Source organism: Protopterus annectens, chromosome 4.part0 (genome assembly GCF_019279795.1).
Source record: "Protopterus annectens isolate FY-2018-M chromosome 4.part0, PAN1.0, whole genome shotgun sequence".
Taxonomy (NCBI): domain Eukaryota; kingdom Metazoa; phylum Chordata; order Ceratodontiformes; family Protopteridae; genus Protopterus; species Protopterus annectens.
Window position 1 is genome coordinate 1,091,578,025 of NC_056733.1, and position 22,546 is coordinate 1,091,600,570.

Consider the following 22,546-nt stretch of genomic DNA (forward strand, 5'->3'; position numbering starts at 1 on the left):
ACACACACACACACACACACACACACACACACACACACACACACACATAAATCTAAATTTTATTTTGTCTATTGTCCAATATGCTGATGACTCTTCTGCCATATGCACTGCACCTACCCTAAAAGAACTCAAAGTAATGACACAACATTCATTCCTTGCTGTGGAAGCCTGGTTGTCAGACTTTCAACTAATTCTGAACCCATTCCAAATAAAACTCAGGTTATTTCACCCCACTATATCACGTATCCCTCCAACGCCATTCCAAATACATTCTTCCAACAATACCATAATATCGACCATAGATCAAACAAAAGTATTAGCTGTGCTAATTGATGATGAACTGATATTTCATATTCACTTTTCTCAATCTATCAAAAAGGCACACTCAATGTTAAGTGTTCTCTACAGATTTAAACCATTCCTCACAGTCACCACTAGGCAGGCTACTGCCAGAACTCATTTACTCTCCACACTGTTATATGCCTCCCCAATCTTCATCAATCAAAAGAAAACCAATCTGGTCAAATTCGAAACCTGCTACGATAAAATTGCTAAATTCATCCCTGACTCCCCTCACAGGTCTCACCACTGCTCTGCCTTAGAACAACTCAGTTGGCTTGAACTACCCCACCAACTCACCTATATCCAACTCCTTAGTGCCCACAGACTGGTACACCTACTTAACAAAACTCCTGTCCTTCAAAATTGCTCCAACCCTATGCCAACTCTGGAGTCCTTAGATCCTCAAATAAATCCCTACTGCAGGTAACCAAACCCAGCAACACACCCGGTGACTCACTCTACTCTAACTACATCTCTAGATTTTGGAACACTATACCACAGGCTATCAAAACCACTGTGGATCCGACCAAATTTAAAAACCTACTTAGGACCTTCCTCAACAACAAATGGCTTTGCCCATGTAGTATCCCTGACTAACTTCTATACTCATAGTGTTTAACTAACCAAACCAATTAATTTCTATACACATATATAAAAATACCTAATGTTATAGATTAATTTCTTACACTTCTTACTCATATCCCATCTTCCTGTCCTGCTGTCTCACCAATATATCTGCCTCTTCGTAACTATCCACTCCCCCCTTCTCTCCTCTTACCCCATTCTGTTGGCTGTTTTAAATAACCCCTGCAACCCTGAACTATAAGTAAGGTGACTGCTCTAAATGTAATGCTGTAAGGATGATCAACCACTGTATATCATAAGTCATACTAATTGAACTGTACATCAATATCTATAGGGTCTTGAGTTGTCTCGCATCTATAGAAGGATGTCAAAACCAATATAATGTCTAATATGTAATACCATTATATAATGTTGTCAAAAGTCTGTAAAGCTTTTAATTTTAATTAAAATTTTAATTTTGTCTTATAAAATGTCTGTGCAACTTTTCTCCCTGGGCCTCCACTGAAAATGGTCTATGCCCCAGTCGGACTTACCTGGTAAACAAATGCTAAATAAAAAAAAAATAAATAAAAAACATATATATATATATATATATATATATATATATATATATATATAAACATAAAAATATACACACACACACACACACACACACACACACACACACACAGGTGTAAATCAGCCACGGCTGACAGTTATAATCTTCACTTTTTTATATCATGGTTAATGTAACATCTTTACATAATTATCAAATACGTAGGATATAGCTTATTAATAAGCAACTTCCATTACCACATATTAGTACATTTATGGAAAATATAACATTGTGAGTAAATCTAAACGTTATGATTTATTGCTAGAGTGACACCTTCTCAAATATCTGAAGTTATAGTGACTACTTCACACAACTGCATTTTATAAAACCATCAAGCTTGGTGAGTTCAGACTTATTGAGTTTTACAGAGCACAAATGTATTGACAATTGTACTTGCGGCTGGTAGGGTAACTTGAAGAAGGTTGAATACTGAATGATTACAGCAAATTAGTTTTGTATCAAAGCAGTCAGCAGGATCTGTTTTTCACATTAAATGATAAAGATCTTTAAGTTGCTTGGCTGATGATAAAATGTATTTTACACTAAGAGGAGCTGGCCTGCTGGTGAGCAATGCACTCTGATTTCAGTTATTTTAATTCTTTGGTTTCTCAGTTAAGTAACAACATTCAGTGTACTGAAGCATATGAAGTAATAAAATGTTTCTGTAGGTCACAAAATGCTACAGTGTAGCAGAGGCATTTAATGACCCAAAGAAGCAGGTTATTGCAAGCAAACTTCAGCTCACGGTATGCAATTACTATTAAATGAGTTTGGAAAGTAATGCAAGTCAGAGTCATTTTGTGTTAAAATGTCACTGTGAACAGTACTGCATAACTGATAAAAGGAAAGCCTATCATTTTAACCATTATTTCTTAGAACAATAAGCAGCAGGTGATCCAAAGAAAAAAGGAAATGAAATAGAACTTAAGAACTATAACCTCAAAGAAAAATAAATCTTACAGTATTTTTTTTTTTTTTTTGTAAATCTGAATTTTCTTGTAGTGCACCGGTGAATATAATTGAAAATGCTGTGCTCTGAAGTACTGATAGCAGAAAACTCTTCTTTAATATAAAACATTCTGCTTAAATGTAAAAATTCAGATATGAGTGCTGGGTAAACAATGCTTTCCTCAAGAATCCATATGTCATTGTTTATTTGGAAACTGCAACACATGCATTAATGCATTTTGAAAAAGTATCAGTTGAGAAAACTAATGTTTAAAATAACAGGTCAGGAATTTTGAATGGCTGGTCTAAGGCTTACATCAAATCTTCCATTGGTTTAAAGGCTTGCATCTGGCATCCAGCTGAGCAGTGCAGGCTAAAACAATGTTTCTGTACAAGAGATACAACCTTCTTCTTATGGTACTGTGTATTTGTCTCTAAATACAAGCTGTTGCAGTACTGTATCTAATGATTCCTGGTACAGCAGAAGTCCCAGCTTCCATTGCTGAGCACTTCTGAATGGGAGTTCTCTGACAACACACAGCCCACATACCCCACTACTTTCTAAGGGCCCTTCAGGTGGAGAAGCATAAATATGTTCTGGAGTTTCTAGAATGAAAAGTAATAATGGTATGATAGGTTTATGGCAGGGGGTTAAGAACATGGTGATGGATGGAAACTTTGAATGTGCAAGGTATGTGCAATAAGAAATGTAGGAACGAGACAATGTTAGCATCTGCAGAAGGTACAGATGTAAATCAAGAGCACTCACAGGACAGGGGTTGAGATGGGGGGAGGTAGAGTAGACAGAAGGAATGTAAAGGATGCTTAACAGATGCAGATGTAAACAGAAGATTTTAAGTGTGAAACTGCATTGGTTAAATCTGGTCAAAAAGCACAAGAAATGGAGTGATGACAGAAACAGGAGCAGATTTCCAGCAGGCAAGATTATGAAAAGGAGAAAATGGCAGGGAGTAAGTGCCATTATGGTAGGAGTGGACAGTTTAGAGTTAGATGAGTAGGAGTCAGATTAGGATTCATGGGATATGTATATGCCATAAAGGCCATGTGAGGAAGAATGTAGACAAGGACTGCAGGAGGTTATTAACTCACTACAGCTGAGTGACACTGTGATGCCCCTGCACTGGCCCAGTAATCAAGGAGCCTCAAGCCTCACCACTAGCACCAGTTAGGGATATGCACACTGGGAAGATGAAAAGTACACATACAGTAAAGTACAATTTCCTTAAGAGCACACAGAGATCATAGTCAGTCTAGGGCTGGTATCTTCCTCTTTCTCCAGATCCCCAATAAGACTCCTCACTGGCACAGCTATAGAGTTGAGTCCTTAGCCAGGGTTCCAAGCCAATTCCTCCCAATGCTCTCTCTGTCCAACCAGTGCTTTGTGTCCCTGCCCAAGTAACTCACACACACACACACACACACACACACACACACACACACACACACACACACACACACACACACACACACACACACACTTTGAGATTTGATTTATACACAAAAACACAACTGGGAAAGTCTGGCACTGGTTTACTAGTTATTCTCCCTTCTGCCCACACTATAAGATATAAGATAGTTATCACTGCTACCAGAACTCCTTATCAGGTACTTTAAGGCTCTTGCCAAAGGGTGACCAATCCTACTGTGTAATGTTACTATTAATCCAAATGATTGTTTTGACCAAGAACAAGGCTATTAGGAGTGGCCTGTACAGTGTCACTAAATACATATGCAAGTACACTAAGAGCTTAAATATGTCTCACAAATATCAGCCACAAAGACAGGTTTAAATATTTTTAATAATAAATAATAAAAGACGAAGACAATACTTAGTCAATCAACACAGTTACTTCAGAGTTCAAAATCACAGCAAATATTTTAAAACAACATTGCAGGACAGTCTCAAATAAATACAGAAAACATCTAAACTAATCTTTACTATATTCCTAACTATATCTAAAATTAAGTACTGTACCCTAGTTACTTACTATTAGCAGGGCAAGTGCAGATGGTGATGATGAGTGGATGTTCTTGCTAAGTCCAAGACAAAATACAAAATGCCCAGTCTCTCTCTCTCTGAGAGAATTCTTAAATTAATATCAAATATTACTGCTGGGTTAGCTTGGATGACATCACCTTTTGTCACCTAACTTAAGTTACCAAACTAAAGCAGAAACTAAAAGAATTTTACATCTCTGTGTTAAAAAAAAAAAAAAATATATATATATATATATATATATATATATATATATATATATATATATCAGATGTTTGCTTAGAACTGAAAGCCATAAAGCAATAAAACACTTCCAAAACAATGCAGAAGGCATCCTAGTTCTAGACATCATGTCTCCTTGCTGCATTGAAACTAACTTTCATAGCACAATTGTAAAGCAGTCTAATTTCAACTTATTTTCTTGAAGTTTTGCAAGTGTTCCAGTTTCTACTATTAAAACATACATTTGTACAGGTATATAGTTTATAAACATTTCTGTTCTTTTCCAGTAGGGTACACTGTGGACACATCTTAGCTCAGTACATAATATACAGTTCTGTATAAATCATATCAATATTCATAAATGACATAGAATTGTTTATAAAATTCCAGATAGCTGGGCTGGTAGTGTGACATCCCCCCACCCAGAAAACCCAAGCTAGTTTTTCCAGTGACCCTTGAGAAACGTTGCTTGATAGGGTTAAGCTTATCTGGAAATACATTACCCAATTCCCTGTCTTGTAATTCCATCTGCATTGGCATTGCTAACCCCACTGCAATGTTGCACTGTCATATCATATGCTTGCAACCCTAGGCTCCACCTTAGTAACTTGGCATTTTGCTGGCTGTCTCGATGTAGCCATGTTAAGGGATTGTGTTCTGTAACTACAGTAAATTTCTTTCCATATAGATAATGCTGAAGTTTCTGCAGTGCCCACACTTTAGCTAGACATTTCACTTCTTCAGCTGCTTAGCATTCCTCCCTGGGTTGGAGCCTCCAACTGAGATAAACCACTGGGTGCTCTTCTCCCTCTGAAGAAATTTGGCTAAGTACAGCATCCACCTCATGGTTTGAAGCATCCACCTGCACAACAAATTCTTTGCTGTAATCTGGACTGGCTGACACAGGGGGTCCTTCCAAAGCTCTTTTAAGCTTCTTGAATACCAGTTCACATGCTGGGGTCCACACTACCTTATTTGGCTTATTTTTCCTTCTCAGGTCTGTGAGGGGAGCAGCTATGGTACTATAACTGGGGACAAACTTTCTGTAGTACCCTGTTGTCCCTAAGAATGCCCTCACCTGCTTTCTGGTAACAGGGGCAGGCCATGCCTGAACGGCTTCCACTTTGGCAGGTACTGGCCTGATCTTAACACTCCCCACTCTATGTCCCAGGTAGGAGACCTCTACCATACCCACCTGACATTTGCTGGGTTTAATGGTTAACCCTGCCCTTTGTAGTCTGCCCAGCACCTCCCTGACATGCTGAAGGTGCTCTTACCTGGAATGGCTGTAGATGGCAATATCATCTAGGTAAGCAAGGGCAAAATCTCCTGCTCCTGCTGGGATACGACCTACCAACCTCTGGAAAGTCATTGTGGCATTTTTTATCACAAAGTGCATATTCATGAACTCATACAAGCCAAAAGGAGTCACAAAGGCTGACTTCTGTATAGCACTGGCAGTCAAGGGTACCTGCCATTAACCATTGGTAAGATCAATAGTGGTAAGATACTTAGCCCTACCCAGCTGCTCTAGGGCTCCATCTGTCATAGGCATGGGGTGAGCATCTGACTCTGTGTGACTATTTAATTTCCTGTAGTCCACACAGAACCCGGTGCGGCCATCTTTCTTCAGTACCAGCACCACTGTAGAGTCCCAGTGGACTGCTGGACTCTTGAATTACACCTAGTTCCAACACTTCCTGTATCTCCTCCCTCAGAGTCTGTTTGACTCTCTCAGACACCCTATAAGGGGCCTGCTTAATAGTCCTTTGGGGTCCTGTATCCACATGGTGCTGCACCAGGTGGGAGCACCCTGGTTTCCAACTGAACATGTCTGCAAACTCCTGTAACACTGCTCGGATTTCTCAGAACAGCATATGGGATAACTGCTGGGACACTGCTACCCCTTTCAATGAGGTGTCATTTCGAGTCTCAGTAGGAGATCAGTCACCAGATCCCCCTCAGACTCCTCCTACCATCCACTGTAAATACTCAGCATAAGAGCCTCCTTATCATGGTAAGGTTTAATCATGTTAACATGGTACAATTTGCACCCCTGCCTCCTGCCTAGCAGTTCTACTATGTATTTAATATCACTGACCTTCCTTACTACCTTGTAGAGTCCCTCCCAAGCTGCCTGCAGCTTGTTGTGTCTGACAGGAATAAGAACCATTACCTGCTGCTCTACAGCATACTCTCTAGCTCAAGCATTCCTGTCATAGCAGACCTTTTTCTGCTGTTGGGCTTCTGCCAGGTTCCCCTGGGCCAAGCCCATGAGTTTCCTGAGCCTTGCCCTGAGGTTTAGGACATATGCCACAACAGACTCCTTGTGGGATACACACTCGCCCTCCCACTCATCTCATATCAAATCTAGAGGTCCCCTCACCCTATGCCCATACGGTAACTCAAAGGATGAAAAATCTTGTGGATTCCTGGGGAACCTCTCTGTAAGCAAAACACAGATGGGGGAAATCTGTGTCCCACTCCCTCTTGCACTGGTCTGCAAATAGCCGTAGCATTGTCTTGAATGCAGAGTTTAACCTCTCAACAAGACCATTAGTCTGGGGATGGTAGGGGGTGGTCTTTAGGTACCTCATCCCACAGTGCTTCTACAGATAAGCCAGCAGGTCTGACATGGGATTGGCGTCTCTGGCAGTCAGTATTTCTTTAGGAAAACCTACCCAGCTGAAAACAAAGCATTTTCCAGCTTTTCTGCCTCAATGGACGACAGAGCCACCGCCTTGGGGTATCTGGTAGTATGATCTGCTATCACTAAGATATACTTTTTCCTCTGGAACTTGGGGTACTCAGATGCCCCACAATATCCATACCTACCCTCTGAAATGGATCCTCAGTCACAGGCAAAGGCATCAAAGGAGCTTTCACCTTGTCTTTTGCCTTGACTACCTTTTGGCACTGCTCACAGGTCCTGCAGTACCCTGTTACATATCTGGAAATCCCAGGCTAATAAATGTTCTATATAATACGTCTCTTTGTATGTTTTATGCCCATATGACCTTCAAAGGGAATATCATGGGCTATGGCTAGAAGTCCCAGAAGTTAGGCTCTGGGCACTACCAACTGCTATATTCTCTGACCCTCTATCCATCCCTCAGGGATTTATTCTCTGTAGAGTAACCCTTTGTCCCTGTATACAGATTCTCTCTTCCCTTGAGAATCAGGTGCCTCTTTAGCTACCTCCCTCAGGCCTTATATTGTAAGGTCTGAGAGCTGAGCCTGTCTTATCTCTCTCTTTGAAACCCTTCCCAGCTCCCCTTCCATAGGAAGTCTGGCATCCCCTGACAGCGGTGCTTCACTGTCAGCCTGGGTACTACTACTCATCTCTGCCCTTGCAGTCACTCTGTCCAAGGGAACATCCATACCCACAAGCAGCTGTGGCTCACCTTCAGTCTCACAGCTACAGGGAAGCTTTCTCCCTGAAGTAACCACCTCAGCAGTCCTGGCTGCAAATGTGCTGTCTGTCTGGGTCTTCCCAGGCTACCAGACCCACATGCTTGTCCCCAAGCCTGACTCTATGTAACTGCATGCACACAGGGTACTGCATTATCAAAATCATTCCTTATCAGGACATGTGCAGGGATATCTTCAAATACAACTACTTGCTGGCTTCCTTTTCCAGCCTCCCAATCAAGGTGAGCCCTAGCTAAAGGTATTTGGAATGGGGTCCCTACTTAAGCTCTGACTGGAGTAGACTGCCCAAGCAAGTAGTGCACCTCTGTAACCATTGCAGGCTTCACAATGGTTAGATCAGAGGATGTGTCTCTCTTAGCAGTGGCATCTTTCCCATCCACTAAGACAGGATAAAACCTCTTGTGGTAGTTTGGTACCCTTGTTGTCTCAAGACAACTTATCATTGGCATTTTGTCTTTACCACTTACTGGCTCTCCCACTTTTTCTTCCCCACAATGCCTGCATGGACATATATATGCTAGATGGTCCCACTGGTTGCATTTAAAACATTTAACCCTTGATCCTGGACATGTACCTGGACTAGTGGCTTCTCCTGCTACAGGTGGACTCTGTTGGGGCAGTCTGAGCTGCCCACCATGTGTTCTCTTAGACCCATGAGCAGCACTAGGTGTCCCTTTCTTGTGCAGTGATGCCCTGCTTGCTAGGTATAGGTATCCCTTCTTCCCCAACTCATCTGCAGCATTGCATTGTTTATCAGGTAACCAGATTCTCATTTACTCAGGCACAGTGCTAAGGGCATGTTCCCCCACCAAAAAATCTGCCAGCCCTTCAAAAGTGATGACTTGACATCCACTCACCCACCTATGAAAATAAGTGCTTAGCTCAGTAATATGTTCATACACACATTCATCTGCCTTGTATCTAGGCTTACAAAACATTTTCCTATAAACTTCAGGTGTTACCTTAAAGCATTATAAAAGACTGCTCTTTGCAATATTGTAATTTAAGCAGTCAGTATCAGACAATTTAGAAATAACAGTAAGCTTTACCATGGAGTAAGGGGGTCAGGAACCATACCCAGAGCCCTTGGTCAACATTACACTGTTTGCATACCCTCTCAGACATATGAATGAAACTATCAAAATTATCCCCGTCTGTAAATTGTGGAAAAAATTTACTGATCTTTGTTGCTTCTGGGGTTCAGTTACTCCCTTCCCCATTACTTCCATGACTCTGGCGAAGAGTCAGCATCTCCTTTTCATGTTGCCTCTAGATGTCACAGTTTCTCATCTTCCTCATCCTCTAGACATCCCAGACTCTCTTCTGCTTCTATTTCCAAATGCTTGGCCTCCAGCTCAAATCCCTTTAACTCCAGACAAATTTTTAAGTATTCTCTGAAAAGGTTGAGCTGTCCATTTTATGAGAGTTTTACATCTCTAAGGCCAGCCTTGTTGTCATCCTGATCGCTGGTCATGTTGCCTCTGCCTCTAGATGTCACAGTTTCTCATCTTCCTCAGCCTCTAGACATCTCGGACTCTCTGCTGCTTCTATTTCCAAATGCTTGGCCTCCAGCTCAAGTCCCTTTAACTCCAGATGAATTTTTAAGTATTCTCTGGAAAGGTTGAGCTGTCCATTTCCTGAGAGTTTTACATCTCTAAGGCAAGCCTTGTTGTCGTCCTGATAGCTGATCTGCGATGCAGCTGTGCTCAAAACCTCTCAGTCCCCTCATGTCCTATACTGCGTAGGCTGCTGGCTCCACTCATAGTTTGCCCTGCCGCATGTACCCCGGGTTCCTGTCTGCTGAAAACACTATCTAAGGGAACATGTAATTATCTCCCTGTGCTTTACTGGTTCCCCAAGCTTAAACTGAGAACATACAAGAAATACCAAAACAAAGTTTTGCCCTGCCGCGTGTACCCTGTATTCTTGTCTGCTGAAAACACTATCTAAGGGAACATGTAATTATCTCCCTGTACTTTACTGGTTCCCCAAGCTTAAACTGAGAACATACAAGAAATACCAAAACAAAGTTTTGCCCTGCCGCATGTACCCCGGGTTCCTGTCTGCTGAAAACACTATCTAAGGGAACGTGTAATTATCTCCCTGTGCTTTACTGGTTCCCCAAGCTTAAACTGAGAACATAGAAGAAATACCAAAACAAAGTGTATGTACCTTTTTGTAAACTGTTTGCACTCCTGTAGCTGTATTGTACTCCTGCCTGTGCACGCTAACAACCTACTGCAGACCCACTCAGCCTGCTCTTTCCAGTCCATCACCACCACCCCCAAGTCCTTGTGCCCCTCTACTGCAGTTTTGGATCTGTCCACTAGATGGCAGCATCTACCTAATTTTGAATTTCCCACTCTAGTCTAAATAAGCTACTTAATATTTGTCTGTCCTAGTTTAGCCTTATTGCCCTTACCTAACCTCTGTCAACCTCCCTGCCTTCCTCCTAGTCTCACTTAGCAAGTTAGTGCCTCACCCCTGTGCCTTTCTTACCTTGTGCTTGCTATCCATCTTATTGATTGTTCCTCGCTGACTTGCTCTTCCATCTGCTTGGCTCTACCCACTCCATTTGCCCTATGGGCTCAGTCTGCTCCCCTACCCTGCCCCCATTTCCGCACCTAGCACCTCTACTCTTATAGCTAATACACCACACCCACTTCCTTTCACACCCAATCAACTAATCCCTAACCTGAATCAAGCCACCTCTCCTACTTCAACACTTTACTATAACTTCACCCCCTTGATACCACCACAAGTATATCCCAAGCCCACCCCTACCTGATACAAAGTACAAACACCATGCCCACCAAACCTGCCACATTATTAACTGAACTACTAATACTTAGCATTTCCTACTTAAACTATCTCACCAGGCCTCTGTATGTCAATCACTCTCATCCATTTCATACTACTACCTCAATCCAAATACAGCATGCACACTCCCAAACTTACATATCCCCTAACCTCTTCTTCCTCAACAATACTATGCTCTTCCCCTATAGACTTGTATCTTACCCCAACAATACCTTTCTCCTCAATAATTCAAATCTTATAACCCACAAAAGTGGAACTAAGCAACTCAAATACCTACTCTCCCACATTCAACATTTAACCTCTATTCTTCTCTCAGGTAACATACACCCAAACCCCGGCCCCTCTCCTTCACACAATTCTACCTCCCCATCCCACCCACACTACTTAGCAGGTAGGTGTCTCTACCTCACATCTCTTAATGCCCAAAGCATCTGCAACAAAATCCCTAACATCCACGCCTGACTTCTCTACAATCAACCAGACATTCTATCCATTTCTGAAACCTGGTTGAAACCCCACATAAAAGACTCGGAACTTATTCCACCCAACTACCGTATTATTAGAAAAGACAGAACATGTAAGAGAGGGGGAGGTGTCGCTCTCCTTTACTCCTCATCCCTCCTAGTGACCCCCTACTCCAAACCCATCCCTACATTTAGTAATGCAGAAATAATCCCAGCCCTTCTGCATATAAATAAACATAAACTCATCTGTATAGTCACTCTCTACATCCCCCCAGGAGATAATGTCCACATCCTTGAGGACATCCTCTCCTGGTTCTCTACTAACATTACTAATGAAACTATTATCCTAGGTGATGTTAACATTAACTGGACCACAATTCAATCTCCAAACACCTCCCTAGCTATAAATCCATATAACTTCACTCAACTTATTACCTCAACAACTAGACCATCCAAAGACTTCCACCATGGGAGCACCTTAGATTGGATTCTTGTTTCACATCCTCACTATATCACAGACAGTGAAAGCCTTCCTGACCCACTAGGTGACCATTTTCCCATTTTTGCCCATAGTCTTCCCTCCTCCCTACATCTAACCCATACCTATACCTCTACGCGGTGCCTGAAAAACGTCAATCCCAATGAATTCTCAAAAGCACTAAAAAGAGTAAACTGGAACCCACTAAAATCTTTACCCCTTGATAATGCCATTTCCTACTTCAATACAACCTTCTTAGACTTGCTAAACTCCTTTGCCCCTGGAAAACAAAATGCACAAAAAGCAACCCTGTCCCATAGTTAACTACCCTGTCCCATGGTTAACTAAAAATACTTTTCTCATCATGCGACTCTGAGATAAAGCTTGGAAATGCTACCATAAAATTAAAACTACCACAACCCTAAATGAATACAAAATACTTCACAACAAAGTAAAGAAACTTATTATCTCAGACTGCAAATCCTATTTTTCAACACTCCAAACCAACCACAACGCTAACCCTAAAAAGTTCTGGGATGGAATCTCCTCTCTCCTTAACCCAGGTAAAAAAGAAACCCCCTGCCCTGACCCTAACTCCTCTGACCAAAATTTAGTATCCCAATTGAATTCATTTTTTATTGACTCCGTAGCCAAACTAACATCATCCTTTACTAACAACACTGCTTCCCCACTCCACCAACCACACCCATACATTCCTCCTGCCCCTAGTAAGTCCAGCCTCCAACCTCCTCCGTTCTCCATGAATCCTATCCCCATATGTACTATAAAAAAAACTACTCCAAAAAATGAAACCGTGTTCTAATGCTCCTGACAACATACCCTCCTACTTCCTAAAAATCACAGCAGAAGCCATTGCCCTCCCTATCTGTATTTTAATCAATAGATCAATTTCTGAATGTTATGTTCCCCAACTGTGGAAAAAGGCTTTTATTATTCCACTCCATAAAGGTGACAACAACAATGATATCCCAAACTTCAGACCTATCTTATCTCCTATTTCTAAACTTCTTGAAAAATGCATCCATCTTCAACTTCTACCCTATCTTTTAAATAACAACCTTCTCACTCCCACTCAGCATGGATTCCGACCAGGCCATAGTACCTCCACTTCCCTTCTTTCCTTCCTAGAGATCATTAACAAGGCCCATGACACCTCTTAGACCTTTCAAAGGCTTTTGACACCATCTCACACAACCTTCTCATTACCAAACTCTCTAAACTAAACCTATCCACCTCCACTATCAATTGGTTCACCAGTTACCTATCAAACAGGCAACAAGCAGTCAAGTGGAAAAAAGCTATTTCACCTTTCCTAGATACTCCCACAGGTGTCCCCCAAGGATCAATTCTAGGTCCCCTTCTATTCAATATCTTTATAAATGACTTCTATCTTGCCATCCCTAACACTAAACTCATCCAATACGCTGATGACTCGACAATAATCTGCTCTGCCACCTCTACTTCTTCATTAATAAAATTAACTCAAGAAGCCTTCTCTTCCACTGAACAATGGATGCTAGACAACCATCTGGCACTCAATACTACCAAGACTAAACTAATGATATTTACCCCTTCTAAAACCACCACCTTAGATAAAAACTTATTCTCTATCACCAGTCAAAATAATATAACTCTCGAAATAGTCCCCACTGCAAAACTTCTAGGAATTCTCCTTGATGATCAACTAAAGTTTGATAGCCACTTGCAAGTTAATATAAAAAAAAACACATAAAAAATTAGGCATGCTTTACCGTCATAACCTTTATATCTCTCCCACTACTAGGTGTGTACTCGCTACTGCTTACCTCATCCCTTCCCTTCTGTATGGTGCCTCTATCCTTACTAATTTGCAATCTTCCCTCAAATCAAAACTCTCCTCCTGTTACTACAAAATTTCTAAATTTGCAACTGGCCATAGATCCACTACCCATCACTGTATTTCCCTACATCAGCTGGACTGGCTTGAGCTACCCAACTATCTCACCTATACCCAACTTATCCAAGCACAAAAACTTATTTTCAGCCCCTCTCTTTGCCCCTCCCTTGCCTCCACCTTCAAAATCCATCTTCCTGACTGATGTCTCAGATCTAACTCCCAGAATCTAATAGAACTCCATAAACCTTCCCGTTTTCCAGGCAAGCACCTCCTATCCTTCTCACTAGCACGCCACTGGAATTCTCTTCCACCTCTCATATGTACCACTAACAGACTCTCTGCCTTCAACTTTCACAATGGGAATGCTCTTGCGCCCATCCTACATAATTTCATTACCTTAACTACTCCCCACAAACTAATATATCTGTAAATAGCCCCCTACAGTCTAACTACTCCTAATAATAACTGTAGGAACTACCATATTTTACATGACCTGTAACTCTTTTGTAATGAAATTCAATGCATTACTCTAACTAGCACCTCATGGGAACTTCTTACTTATTTTTTTTCTAAATTCTCTCTTATTCATGTAATTTGTTATCTTGTATACTTGAGACTTCTTGCATTTATATTTATCTTCACATTTCGTGTATTATGTTACTGTGTATTGTACTTCATGTATTTTTCTGGAGCTTTTCTCCCCAGGACTCCGTTGAAAACATGCTCTTCGTGGCCCAATTGGACTATCCTGGCAAACAAACTGCAAATAAAATAAATAAATAAATAAAATGTGGCTATCTCACCACTGTCAACCAATTAATATGTGCTTTGGATATCACACTACTGCCATTCAATTACTATGTGACACCCCTGCACTGGCCCAGGAATCAAGGAGGCTCAATCCTCACCACTGGCAACAGTGAGGGAAGTACACAATGGAAGGATGACACTTACTCACACAGTAAATTACAATTTCCCATAAAAGCACACAGAGATCACAGTCGGCCTGGGGCTGGTTTCTCCCTCTTTCTCTAGATCCCCAATATGACTCCCCACTGGCACAGCTATAGAGTTGAGTCCTTAGCCAGGGTTCCAAGCAAAGTCATCCCAACACTCTTTCTGTCCAACCAGTGCTTTGTGTCCCTGCCCAAGTAGCTGATACATACACACACACACACACACACACACAAACTCTTTGAGATTTGATTTATACACAAACACACACCTGAGAAAGGCTGGCACAGGTTTACTAGCTATTCCCTCTTCTGCCCAGACTATAAGATAGTTAGCACTGCTGCCAGAACCCCTTATCAGCTACTTTAAGGCCAGTACCAAAGGGTTTCCAATCCTACTGTGTAATATTACTATTAATCCAAATGGTAGTTTTGACCAAGAGCAAGCCTATTAGGAGTGGTCTGTACAGTGCCACCAAATACATATGCAAGTGCTCTAAGCACTTAAATATGTCTCACAAATATCAGCCACAAAGACAGGTTTAAATATATTTAATAATAAATAATAAAAGACAATACTTAGTCAATCAACACACTTACTACAGAGTTCAAAGTCACAGCAAATATTTTAAAACAACATTGCAGGACAGCTCAAATAAATACAGAAAACATCTAAACAAATCTTTGCTATATTCCTAAATATATCTAAAATAAATTACTGCACCCTAGTTACTTACTATTAGCAAAGCAAGTGAAGATGGTGTTGATGAGTGGATGTTCTTGCTAGGTCCAAGACAAAATACAAATTGCCCAGTCTCTCTCAGAGAGAGTTATTGCTTTGATGACATCACTTTTTCTCACCTGACTTAACTTCCCAAGCTAAACCAGAAACTAACAGAATTTCACATCTGAGTTAAAAATACATATCTCTCAGATGTTTGCTCAGAACTGAAAGTCATAAAACAATAAAACACTTTCAAAACAATGCAGAAGCATCCTAGTTCTAGACATCCTGTCTCCTTGCTGCATTGAAACTAACTTTTATAGCACAATCATAAAGCAGTCTAATTTTCACTTATTTTCTTGAAGTTTTGCAAGTTAACTCTGTATTTTCCAGTTTCTACTATTAAAACATATATTTCCACAGGTATATAATTTACATACATTTCTGTTCTTGTGGTAGCGTTGTCGCCTCACAGTTAGATGTTGCCCGTTCGATTCTCAGTTAGACCGTCTTCTGTGTGGCGACATGCGTGAATGGGCATTCCTTTGCTGAAGGTTGTGCATTAGGCCTGGCAAGCCAGCACGTAAAAATCTACTGCCAATCATTAGCGGACCGGAGTTCCGCTGTGGCGACCTCTAACCAGGAAAAGCCGAAAGACACAAACAAACACTGTGGATACATCTTAGCTCAGTACATAACATACAGTTTTGTATAAATCATATCAATATTCACAAATGACATAGAATTATTTACAAAATTCCAGATAGCTGGGCTGGCAGCATGACATTTCTCCCCCCATCCCACCCCCAGAAAACTCAAGCCAGTTTTTCAAGTGACCCTTCAGAAATGTTGCTTGAAAGGGTTCAGCCTATGTGGGAATACCTTACCACATTCCCTGTCTTGAGGGCCCATCTGCTTTGGCATTGCTAAACCCACTGTGATGTTGCACTGTCGTATCGTATGCTTGTAACCCTAGACTCCACCATAGTAACTTGGTATTTTGCTGGCTGGCTCGATGTAGCCATGTTAACGGTTTGTGTTCTGTAACTACAGTGAATTTCCTTCCATACAGATAATGCTGAAGTTTCTGCAGTGCCCACACTACAGCTAGACATTCCTTTTCTACAGCTGATTACATTCCTCCTTGAGTTGGAGCCTATTACTGAGATATAATGCTCCTATTCCTCTGAGGAGACCTGGCTAAGTACAGCCCCCACCCCATGGTTTGAAGCATCCACCAGCACAACAAATTCTTTGCTGGTAATCTGGACTGGTTAACACAGGGGGTCCTCCCAAAGCTCCTTTAAGCTTCTGGAATGCCAGCTCACATGTTGGGGTCCACATTACTTTATCTGGCCTGTTTTTCCTTGTCAGGTCGGTGAGGGGAGCAGCTATGATACTATAATTGGGGACAAACTTTCTGCAGTACCCTGCTGTCCCTAAGAATGCCTTCACCTGCTTTTTGGTAACATGGGCAAGCCATGCCTGAATGGCTTCCACTTTGGCAGGTTATGGCCTGATCTTACCACTCCCTACTCTATGTCCCAGGTAGGAAACCTCTGCCATACCCAACTGACATTTGCTGAGTTTAATGGTTAACCCTGCCCTCTGTAGTCTGCCCAGCACCTCCCTGACATACTGAAGGTGTTATTGCCTGGAATGGCTGTAGATGGCAATATCATCTAGGTAAGCAAGGGCAAAATCTCCTGCTCCTGCTGGGATATGACCTACCAACCTCTGGAAAGTCACTGTAGCATTTTTCATCCCAAAGTGCATATTCATGAACTCATACAAGCCAAAAGGAGTCTCAAAGGCTGACCTCTGTATAGCACTGGCAGTCAAGGGCACCTGCCAGTAACCCTTGGAAAGATCAATAGTGGTAAGATACTTAGCCCTACCCAGCTGCTCTAGGGCTCCATCTGTCGTAGGCATGGGGTGAGCATCTGACTCTGTGGCTATTTAATTTCCTGTAGTCCTCACAGAACCTGGTGCTGCCATCCTTCTTCAGTACCAGCACCACTGGGGAGACCCAGTGACTGCTGGACTCTTGAATTACACCTAGTTCCAACACTTCCGGTATCTCCTCCCTCAGAGTCTGTTTGGCTCTCTCAGGCACCCTATAAGGGGCCTGCTTAATCAGCCTTTGGGGTCCTGTATCCACATGGTGCTGCACCAGGTGGGTGCACCTTGGTTTCCAACTGAACATGTCCCCAAACTCCTGTAACACTGCTCGGATTTCTCAAAACCGCATATGGGATTATGGCTGGGACACTGCTACCCCTTCCACTGAGGTGTCATTTTGAGTCTCAGTAGGAGATCAGTCACCAGATCTCCCTCAGACTCCTCCTACCATCCACTGTAAATACTCAGCACAAGAACCTCCTTACCATGGTAAGGTTTAATCATGTTAACATGGTACAATTTGCACCCCTGCCTCCTGCCTAGCAGTTCTACCATGTATTTAATATCCTTACTACCTTGTAGGGTCCCTTCCAAGCTGCCTGCAGCTTGTTGTGTCTGACAGGAATAAGAACCATTACCTGCTGCCCTACAGCATACTCTCTAGCTCAAGCATTCCTGTCATAGCAGACCTTTTTCTGCTGTTGGGCTTCTGCCAGGTTCCCCTGGGCCAAGCCCGTGAGTTCCCTGAGCCTTGCCTTGAGGTTTAGGACATATTCCACAACAGACTCCTTGTGACATACACACTCATCCTCCCACTCATCTCAAGTCATATCTAGAGGTCCCCTCACCCTATGCCCATACAGTAACTCAAAGGATGAAAAAAATGATGGATTCCTGGGGAACCTCTCTGTAAGCAAACAACAGATGGGGGAAATCTGTGTCCTGCTCCCTCTTGCACTGGTCTGCAAATGGCCATAGCATTATCCTGAATGTAGAGTTTAACCTCTCAACAAGACCATTAGTCTGGGGATGGTATGGGGTGATCTTTAGGTGCCTCACCCCACAGTGCTTCCACAGACAAGCCAGCAGGTCTGACATGAGATTGGCACCTCTGGCAGTCAGTATTTCTGTAGAAAAACATACCCAGCTGAAAACAAAGCATCTTCCAACTTTTCTGCCTCAATGGACGACAGAGCCACCACCTCAGGGTATCTGGTAGTATGATCTGCTAACACTAAGATATACTTTTTCCTCTGGAACTTGGCATACTCAGAGGCCCCACAATATCCATACCTACCATCTGAAATGGATCCTCAGTCACAGGCAAAGGCATCAAAAGAGCTTTCACCTTGTCTATTGCCTTGCCTACGTTTTGACACTGCTCACAGGTCCTGCGGTACCCTGTTACATCTCTGGAAATCCCAGGCCAATAAAAGTTCTGTATAATACATCTCTTTGTATGTTTTATGCCCATATGACCTTCAAAGGGAATATCATGGGCTATGGCTAGAAATGCCAGATGGTAGGCTCTGGGCACTACCAACTGCTATATTCTCTGACCCTCTATCCATCCCTCGGGGATTCATTCTCTATACAGTAACCCTTTGTCCCAGTATACAGATTCCCTCTTCCCTTGAGAATCAGGTGCCTCTTTAGCTACCTCCCTCAGGCCTTGTATTGTAAGGTCTGAGAGCTGAGGCTGTCTCAACTCTCTTTTGTAACCCTTCCCAGCTCCCTTTCTATAGGAAGTCTGGCATCCCCTGACAGCGGTGCTTCACTGTCAACCAGGATACTACTACTCACCTCTGCCCTTGTAGTCACTCTGTCCAAGAGAACATCAGTACCCACAAGCAGCTGTGGCTCGCCTTCAGTCTCACAGCTACAGGGTAGCTTTCTCCCTGAAGTAACCACCTCAGCAGTCCTGGATGCAAGTGTGTGGTCTGTCTGGGTCTCTCCAGGCTACCAGACCCACATGCTTGTCCCCAAGCCTAACTGTATGTAATTGCATGCACACAGGGTACTGCATTATCAAAATCATTCCTTATCAGGACATCTGCAGGGACATCCTCAATGACAACTACTTACTGGCTTCCTTTTCCAGCCTCCTAGTCAAGGTGAACCCTAGCCAAAGGTATTTGGAATGGGGTCCCTAATTAAGCTCTGACTGGAATAGACTGCCCAAGCAAGCAGTGCGCCTCTGTAACCATTGCAGGCTTCACAATGGTTAGGTCAGAGGCTGTGTCTCTTAGCAGTGGCCTCTTTCCCATCCACTAAGATAGGATAAAACCTTTTGTGGTAGTTTGATACCCTTGTTGTCCCGAGACAACTTATCATTGGCATTTTGTCATTCTCACTTACTGGCTCTGCCAATTTTTCTCCCCCACAATGCCTGCATGGACATCTATATGCTACATGGCCCCACTGGTTGCATTTAACCCTTGATCCTGGATATGTACCTGGATTAGTGACTTCTCCTGCTACAGGTGGACTCTGTTGGAGCAGTTTGGGCTGCCCACCATGTGTTTTCTTAGACCCATGAACAGCACTGGGTGTCCCTTTTCTGTGCAGTGATGCCCTGCTTGCTAGGTATAGGTCTCCCTTTTCCCCAACCCATCTGCAGCATTGCATTGTCTATCAGGTAACCAGATTCTCATTTCCTCAGGCAAAGTGCTAAGGGCTTGTTCCCTCACCAAAAAATCTGCCAGCCCTTCAAAAATGGTGACTTGACATCCACTCGCCCACCTATGAAAATAAGTGCTTAGCTCAGTAATATGTTCACACACACTTTCATCTGCCTTGCGTCTAGGCTTACGAAACATTTTCCTATAAGCTTAAGGTGTTAACTTAAAGCATTATGAATGACAGTTCTTTACAATATTGTAATTTAAGCAGTCAATATCAGACAATTTAGAAATAGCAGTTACTGCTTTACCATGGAGTAAGGGGGTCAGGAACTGTGCCCAGAGCTCTTGGTTAACATTTCACTGTTTGCATACCCACTCAGACATATGAATGAACCTATCAAAAGTATCCCCCTCTGTAAATTGTAGAAGAAATGTGCTGACTTTTGCTGCTTCTGGGGTTCAGTTACTCCCTTCCCCATTACCTCCATCACTCTGGTGAAGACTCAGCATCTCCTTTTCATTTTGCCTCTGCCTTTCCTTGTCCTCTGCCTCTACACACACAGTAAATTACAACTTCCCTGAAGAGCACACAGAGCTCACAGTCAGTTTTGGTCTGATTTCACCCTCTTTCTCCAGATCCCCAATAAGCCTCCTACTGGCAAAGCTATAGAGTTGACTCCTTAGCCAGGGTTCCAAGCCAAGTCCTCCCAATACTCTCTCTGTCCAACCAGTGCTTCAGTGCTTCATGTCCCTGCCAAAGTAGCTCACACACACACACACACACACACACACACACACACACACACACACACACACACACACACACACACACACACACACTCTTTGAGATTTCATTTATACACAAACACAACTCTGGGAAAGGCTGGCACAAGTTTACTAGCTATACCCCCTCTGCCCAGACTATAAGGTAGTTATCACTGCCACCAGAACCCCTTATCAGCTACTTTAAGGCCCTTAACAAAGGGTGCCCAGTCCTACTGTGTAATGTTGCTATTAATCCAAATGGTAGTTTTGACCAAGACCAAGCCTATTAGGAGTGGCCTGTACAGTTTCAACAAATACATGTGCAAGTACTCTAAGCACTTAAATATGTCTCACAAATATCAGCCACAAAGATAAGCTTAAATATGTTTAATAATAAATAATAAAAGACCAAGACAATGGGCGGCCACGGTGGTGCAGCAGTTAGTGTTGTCGCCTCACAGCAAGAGGTTCTCCGGTTCGATCCTTGTGTGCGGAGTCTGCATGTCCTCCCTGTGGTCAAGTGGGTTTCCTCTGGGTGCTCCGGTTTCCTTCCACATCCCAAAGACATGCTGTAGGTTGATTGGACACTCTGAATTGGCCCTAGGAGTGTGTGTGTGTGTGCCTTCTGCGGAAGGTTGGGTGCCAGGCTGGCAACTCGACACTGTAAAACTCCACTGCCAATCATGAGCGGACATATGATCTGCTGTTGCGACCCCTAACTGGGAAAAGCTAGAAGAAGAAGAATAAAAGACCAAGACAATACTCAGTCAATCAACGCAGTTACTACAGAGTTCAAAATCACAGCACTTATTTTAAAAAAACATTGCAGGACAGTCTCAAATAAATACAGAAAACATCTAAATTAATCTTATTCCTAAATATATCTAAAAGAAATTACTGTACCCAAGTTACTTACTATTAGCAAGGCAAATGCAGATGGTGTTGATGAGTGGATGTTCTTGCTAGGTCCAAGACAAATACAAATTGCCCAGCCTGTCTCTGAGAGTTCTTAAATTACTATCAAATATTACTGCTGGTTAGCTTTGATGACACCACTTTTTCTCACCTGACTTAAGTTCGCAAGCTAAACCAGAAACTAACAGAATGTCACATCTCTGTGTTAAAAATACATATCTCTCAGATGTTTTTTTCAGAACTGAAAGTCATAAAACAATACAACACTTTCAAAACAATGCAGAAGGCAGCCTAGTCCTAGACATCCTGTCTTCTAGCTGCATTGAAACTAACTTTTATAGCACAATCGTAAAGCAGTCTAATTTTAATTTATTTTCTTGAAGTTTTGCAAGTTAACTCTGTATGTTCTAGTTTCTACTATTATAACATACATTTGCACAGGTATATAGTTTATATACATTTCTGTTCTTTTCCAGTAGGGTACACTGTGGATACATCTTAGCTTAGTACGTAACATACAGTTCTGTATAAATCAGATCAATATTCAAAATTACAGAATTATTTCCAAAATTCCAGATAGCTGAGCTGGCAGCATGACACCCCCTCCCCAAAACCTCAAGCTAGTTTTTCAAGTGACCCTTCAGAAATGCTGATTGAGAAGTAGGAGACCTGTGCCACACCCACCAGACATTTTCTGGGTTTCATGGTCAAATCTGCCCTCTGTAGTCTGCCCAGCACCTGCCTGACATGCTTAAGGTGCTCTTGCCTGAAATGGATGTAGATGGCAATATCATCTAGGTAAGCAAAGGTAAAATCTCCTGCTCCTGCTAGGATACGATCTACCAACCTCTGGAAAGTTGTTG